General features: G+C 30.6%; 1 long non-coding RNA gene across 1 annotated transcript; it reads left to right on the plus strand.

The window, feature by feature from the left end:
- Positions 1 to 5,373: 5,373 nt before the first annotated feature.
- On the plus strand, positions 5,374 to 7,318 carry LOC121765163. Its single transcript, XR_006042744.1, has 3 exons — positions 5,374 to 5,617; positions 5,738 to 5,789; positions 7,184 to 7,318. It is a non-coding gene; the product is annotated as an uncharacterized LOC121765163 (long non-coding RNA).
- The last annotated feature ends 569 nt before the right edge of the window (positions 7,319 to 7,887 follow it).

The raw sequence follows: 7,887 nt of genomic DNA on the forward strand, positions 1-7,887 counted from the left end.
TATATTTATATTTAAAGTGCTTCCATAATCTATATATTTAATTGGAATTGAGATTATACATATTTTCATTTGTCAAAAGTTTATTAGTGCGATATACCAAATAGGATTGCCATTTTGGTATTTCTTCCATCATCCTCTACATTTCATCGCCTCCTCCATCTGCTTCTCTGCATTGTATTTCCAACTAAAATTGTATTTCATCGCCTGCAATGTCCAGCAACTCCTCCATCTGCTTCTCTATATTGTATTTCCAACTAAATTTGTATTTCATCACCTGCAATGTCCAACAACTCCTCCATGCTTCATCTGTTATTTCCGGTAACTCGTCTATCTTCTCAAGCATAATGTTCATTTTCTTTCTTCCTCCAACGACGCATTTGCTGGACTTACACCGTGAAACCTTTCAGTTCATGACACCGACCGTACGTTTGAGGCATCAACACATGACAATCACCATACTCTTTTTCCCACCACGGTCATGACAATTTTAACAGAATTGGTATTTATAGAAAATTTAGTAGCTTTTGGCATTCTAATCCCTCTTGCATTCTTCTTTATTGACTCTTAGTGATCCTAATATAAATTAGTAATAAATGGCATATAAATTTTTAACCGTTCTGAATGGATATTCTTTTTTTAATGAAAGACATGACTTAATCGCTTTTTATGCATTGGAATATTAGTTGATTAACTAAATATTTAATCAAATATTCAAATATTTTTTTCTGTAATTGGATATGCAATATACAAATACTAATAATTTTTTTACCACACAAGTGTCATAATTTTGTGGTATAAAAATTACAATCCATATATGGATTACTATGATAATCATTGATTTGGCTCGAAAATCTTAAATATATTTTGAGTTATGCATGTTATTTTATTTTATTTTATTTTATAATTTTTAATACCATTTGATCCAAGATTACTATTCAAATTTCAACGACGACAATTTCCTTTTAGCTGTGTCGTATGCAATGACGATTAACAAAAGCCAAGGTCAATGTCTCTATCATGTTGGATTATTTTTTAAAAAGCCAGTCTTTAGTCACAGACAACTTTATGTTGTGTATGTTGTTGTATCAAGAGAGTCACAAGTCATGAAGGTTTGAAGATTTTAGTTTGTGAAGACGTCGCAGACGTCCACTATTGCAACTGCCTAGCGGGTGACGGACGTCCCAGGCGGATGAAAGGTTGTTCGTCGTAAAAGGCGGACGTCCTACTTGACATTCGTGCTCTTGTCCGCTATCGAACGGATGTCCCGATTGTTTTATTTTTTTTATTTATTTAAATCATCAATTTGAGGATTGAGGAAAATAATGTTGAGGGAGAGTCAATCGTTATTTCCAAATAATCATGGAAAAGAAGCTATGGTGTGTGTTTGGTTGTGTTTGTGTTTAATTATTTTTTTTCTTTATTTTGTTATTCTTATTATTGTATTGTTAAGGTTATTTACAAATAATTTTTTTCATAACTTACTAACTATTATTTTATTATTCTAATGTCAAATTTTATTAATACTAGTATCACACCCGTGCTATGCACGGACTAACATATATTCAAAATTTTGTTTTTTTATCATAAACTAAGTGAATAAAATTATTATTAACATCATTATATGAAAGTTGTAAACAAAATGAGTAAAATTTTTTAAATTATATGAGGAATATAAAAATATATATAAATCAATATTAATCATAAAATATAATGTTAAAGTGTTAAATCATGGAGTAGTAGAAGATAGAAACCTATCACAATAAAGAATAATACAAAGGGAGAATTACTCATAATTTTTTGAAAAAATCTGTATACACTACATTAATTTTAGAATTAAAAAATCACCAACCTCGTTATTACAAACTAAAAGTCTACTATTGTCGTTATAACCTAGTCACTCTCCTCATTTGCCTTGTTTGGAGCCATCCATTGCACCTCTTATAACTACAGTAGTACATATACGTAATTCAAAAAATTAATCAATAAATTTTACTTACCATAACTGTACAATGAAACAAAATTAATTTGCAATACATAAAATCAACAATCAATCAGTAGAATAAAAATATGAAAATTCTAATGGTTACTATTGGAAAGAAAAATTATATTTATTAAAATAAGAAAAAATGGTAGTGATAATGTAGAGCAATATAGTAGAAATGTCTTATTTCAGTGATCCAAAACGATGGTTAATTGGTTATATAAATTAGTAACATAAACAAAAATATAGCGGGCCAATAATATGGAGAAGCCCTAAATTTGATGAATAGCCTAATAGTTATCCCAATAACTTAAAAATATACGTGGTACTAATCAGATTAATATAATAGTAGTATAAATACTGAAAAAAACTAAATCCAAATATATAAACGAATATGAGTATGGCGGCGGTAAATGATACTCCCTCCGTCCCGTGCTACTCGCACGTTTGCTTTTCGGCTCGTCACAAAGTCCTTACACTATTTATAATTTAAGTTAGAATTAATGCATTTAATTAATATGTTAGTTTAAGTTAAGAGCTCTTTTATTAAGTGATGTCTCATTACACCTAAAATTCTTTTTTAATTACACAAAAAAATCAATCCCAAATTTACGGCCTAAAATGAAAAGTGCGAGTAGCATGGGACGGAGGGAGTACTACATTGCTACACAAAAATCCAACCATATCATCGGTCTTCGTCCACGACCCTTCTATCTCATTTTCTGGTAATACAATTTATCATCGAGACATGAAAAAAATAATGTGAGAACCATACTAAAAGAAATGATAATTTCACAATGAAAGAATGTGTATTTATAAACAAAAATTTTTCTAAACCTTTCAAATTCTAACTAAAATGAAAAGACATCATTTATGTAGCCAATTAATGACCATTAAAATAAATACTAATTAATTTATGATTTAATTAGTGAACATGAACCTGCCATTTCAAATGAACAGTTATTCTTTAATGAAATTAGATCATTTCGCACACAAAAAATAACCACGCATATAAATTGAATTGATTTTTATTTTCACCACCCTTTCGATTCATCTAATGTTTTAACGCCATTTTCCTACATTCTTATTTTAGTACTCCACAAACTTGCCTACAAACTCCAGCCAAAATTCCCGACTTTTAAACTGCTAAAAAAAATTGTCAACACCTTAATACACAATGATGATGGAGCGTAAAATAATTATTCCACAAATTAATTGACCACACTATACATGAGACTGTCGGTTATTAAAGATAGAAATTCATTTATAAAATATAGTTCTAATCATTATAATTTTTTAATCTAAAATAGCAATTTTGTAAATATCTCTAAAATTCTTTTTTTATATGTATAGATTTATTCGAGCTATTAGTATTTTTAATAATAGACGGTCCATATTCTTCTTATTCTGCAATATTCATTAAGTTCATTGATTATGATAATTTCCTCATATTAATCTGCCGGATAAGATTACAAATTCATTAACAAAAATCAATTGTAATTAAAGTTATATTTTTTTATTTAAAATGACAGTCTTATAAATATCCTCAAAACTCCCATGTATAGATCTGTGTGTTTTTTATTTGTTTTGTAATTCCGCCTCCTACCAGCGCCTAGAATTCGTCGGCGACATTGCTCTTGGCTTGGCCGTCGCCAACTTCGTTTACCTTTACTATCCTGGCCTCGATCCCGGGAAGCACTCGCTCCTACGCTCCGCCAACACCAGCTCTGAGAAGCTTGCGCGCGTCGCCGTCCGCCACAACGCCGCTGTCCTTGATGAAAGGGTATCTCCTTCAATTCATTTTTCGTAACTACTCAATTCGCCCCTATTTCTCCCGTTTATGGCTTTTACTTACTGATTCCATTCCAATTTCGGTTTGCACTTTATTTATATTTTTTTAACCAATAATCGATGTTTTATAACTGGTAGCTGATATGATAAAGAGAAATTACTGCCAAGTTTGGAGAGAATTTATACAGTGGAATAGTTTTGACTGACTCTAGAGGTGTGTAGTGGAAAAAATGTTGTATTTGATGGATATGTCAATGTGTGCTATTTCAGAACATGGCTTTGCTGCAGTTGATGGTGAATTTGGCTTTTGTTATCCAAGTAAGGGCACCCCTAGTTAGCAAACATTTTCAATTTATGAAATGACATTTTATGATTAGACATAGACTTAAGATTTGCACGCATGCATAATCTGCATCGTCAGTTTTAGCACATAGTTTAGTGTACAAAAAAAAACTGTCGATTAGCTAATTAAAATTATTTGTGCGTGTGTAAGATACGTAGTCCCACTCGTCTAAAATTTATCTCAACTTTTGGTAAAATTTCACTCATCATCTTGAAATAATGTGTAACAATTAGTGCTCCTCTATCTATAATTGATAAATACTTAATTCATTTAATTTCGTGCATAAAAATTTTATCTTCACTAAACTCTTTCTATTTTTGACAAAAAAAATATTTACTAGATAATGAATTCTATTTTTAATAATTACTAGTGATATTCTATTTTGGTTAATGTTTTATTTATTTATTTATTTTGTAATTACTTTTATGTTTGACTTTGGAAATAATTTTTATGCACAAATATTATATAAGTAATATGTCTTTTTTTCGTGAGAGAGACTGTGTGAATGTTTTGAAAATTTTAGCATTAAAATTTTTTATGTTCCGCATACTTAACTACTTTATCTCTATATTTTATTGACTCTTTTATTGATGATTATCTCTACTTTTATTGATGTATATAGCATTGAAGCATTTATGTTGTCTATTACTCCATATAATATAAATTATGATTGTTGTTTTGTGGTAGACATTAATACAATGTAAAATTATGATTATTATTTGTGATAGAGAATAAAATGGTCATTTGAATTGTTTTATACATTTGTGATTAAAGCACTTGGTTGATTTATAAAGTTGTTTAATTATATATTTTGGGGTTGTTCATTATATTATCTTACACATATGTCATCTGTCATTTTTAACCATGAGATCATATAGTTGTATTTGGTTTTTAGTAATTAATTTAAAATATGATGTTATTATGATGAAATTATATCGATATATGCATCTGTAATATTTTATTACTATTGATTTAAACAATATTTTTTTTATAAATAACTTCATTTTTAATCAAACTTGTACGATGCACAAATCAATTTATATATATATATATATATATATATATATATATATAGGGGAGCACTATTCTCCTTTTCCACTCTAAGATCCTTTTCTCTTCATACTAATAACCATTAGATCCTTCCAATCAACGGACCACATTAATCCTTATTAATTATTTTCGTGTTGCATTATAGTTCCTTTCGTTGTGCATTATGGGGGTAATATAGTAAAATTGAGAAAATGGAACCGCCTTTTTTTGGCAGTCGCGAATTTCACGCGATTTGCAATCTTCCAACTCTTCAGTTTTCTCCTTCTTTACTCCAGGAGACGCCTCGACTCCCCCAACTCCTTCCACTCTCTAAAACCCTAATTACATCCGCCACAATTCGATTTCCACAGCCTCCGCCACAAATTTCGTCGATTACACTCCACCGTGGTTACATCTGCCACAAAATCGACCGGCGTTGACGTGTTTCGACTATTATTCAACAAATCTCGCAGGTATGTAAATGGAAAACATTCAACTGAGCGTATGACTAGGCTGTAGAATATCGGAATTACCTAGTTATCGGCGTTACCACGTCTCAATTCAGGTATCTTATATTTTTCGGTTTATTCCAGATCAAATATGCCAAAAAGAGGTCGTCCGCGCTCGCAAGCATCACAGATGCAGGTAAATTGCACTCGTTGGTTGTGCTTTTCAGTATTATTTTTGGTGAGGATTGCTACTTGCATGTCTCTTTGTTGCTCGTTATACAGTGTAAAAATGGTTTTACTGGACCATTTTAGGTAATTGTTTTGCGGTCAATTGGTTCGTAATAATCTTGTCTGTGTTTTCACCTTTTATGAATATGAATAGCATTATTTAGATGTCTAGTTTCATTACTTCCAGTAAAGCTAGCATTTTAGGGGTATTTAGATGTGCAGTGCTCAAGAGTATATACATTTATTGTTTGTCTTGCTGTAAGTAATTATCCCGACTTATTACTTTTGATGTTGTCTTATTTAATATGTAGTGCATTATCTAAAAGAGTAATAGCATACCTTTTCAGTATATGGTGCATTTTAGAGGTGTGTGCCGTGTATTGTGTGTTACGCAATTTATTTTGAAGACATATAGTTATATGCATTATTGAACTTAGCCTGTGCATTACGTAACAAGATGTATGCATTATAGTATTAATATTAAGCATTATAGTATTAATATTAACCATTATGTATGTGTTTGGAGATTAGTGCATTATGTATGTGCTTGGAGATTCATTGTGTGTTTTACATTGTGCATAATGTAGAGTAGATAGTGTGCTCCAGAATACAGTATGTAAGAATTCTGTGTGCATTTTTTATGCCAGACAGTGAATTATGTATCATTATGTAGTGTCTAATTGTCATTATGTGCAGTATATTATGCATTATGAGAAATATTGTGTATATGGGTTAATCAACTCAGAGAAGATTACATATATGCATTAGTTGGTTAAGGCATTGCATTATGTAGCAGGTTATTGTCATTATTTGGAGTATATTAGGCATTATGAGATGTATTTTGTATATTGGTTAATCAACTCAGTGAAGATTACATATGTGTATTATTTGGTTTAGGCAGTGCATTATATAGCAGGTTATTGTCATTATTTGGATTATATTAAGCATTATGAGATGTATTTTGTATATTACGCATTATGAGATATATTGTGCATTTTGAGTGGTATTCTTTATATGTTTTAATAAACTTAGCGTGTAATACATTTGCATTTTTTGGTTTAGAGATTGCATTATGTATCATGATATTTACATTATGTGAAGTATATTGTGCATTATCAAAGGTAAGTTGTATCTGTAACATCAGAGGTAGTGTGTGTACTTGATTAAATTGATAATTATGTAATGTTGGGTGCATTATGTGCTTTGTCTTACGCATTATGGGTCAAGTTTATGTGCATTATTTGTTATGACTTAAGCATTATTTGTTTTGAAATATGCATTAATCCTTATGAAGCTCATATAGTGTTGTCTTTTGATTTAGTGATAATTTTCTGATGTGTTATGTTGTTTGGTCCATATCAGAGAAGCAGCTTAGAGTCGACATAGACGATGCCCTCTACGTCGTTATTCCCGTTGCTCTGGTAAAAAATTCAGCGATAGGTTGGCCAAGATAGGCCCTAGTACGTCTGGAAATAAAGGGGGAACCGAAACACCAACAAGGGATAACGGATCTGTTGTTTACTTAACTGCTTGAAGCAGTTGAATCCACGATATAAAAGGGATAACGGATCTGTTGTTTATTTTTTTTGTTAATTTCGTAATTTAGAGATTAGCCAACACTTTGCATATTTATGTCCTGTGATACATTGTTTGTCAAAAGTGGATGAAGCTGAGGGATATGGACATGTGCATTATTTCAATTAAACCTTTCATTATTCATCGAGAAATTATCATTATTCAGCAATATACAATGTGCATTACTTTTTTTAAGTTGTGCATTATGTGTTATTAAATTGTCATTATGTGCAATATACTATGCATTTTTAGAATTATGGTGTATATGAGTGAATTGGTTTGATATAAATTATCATGCGTGTGTATTATTGTTTCTTAAGTACATTTGTAATTAGGCGATTAAAGTATTTAACTACCACTGTGATCATCAGATATGTGCATTTTTTGATTAAAACGTTACATTATTTATCGAGAAATTGTCATTATTTTGATAGTTGTAGGGAATACGAACTATCAACGGGCTGATGAGTACTTCAATGAGTTAACCTCAC

This window comes from Salvia splendens, chromosome 14 (genome assembly GCF_004379255.2).
Source record: "Salvia splendens isolate huo1 chromosome 14, SspV2, whole genome shotgun sequence".
NCBI classification, from domain to species: Eukaryota; Viridiplantae; Streptophyta; class Magnoliopsida; order Lamiales; family Lamiaceae; genus Salvia; species Salvia splendens.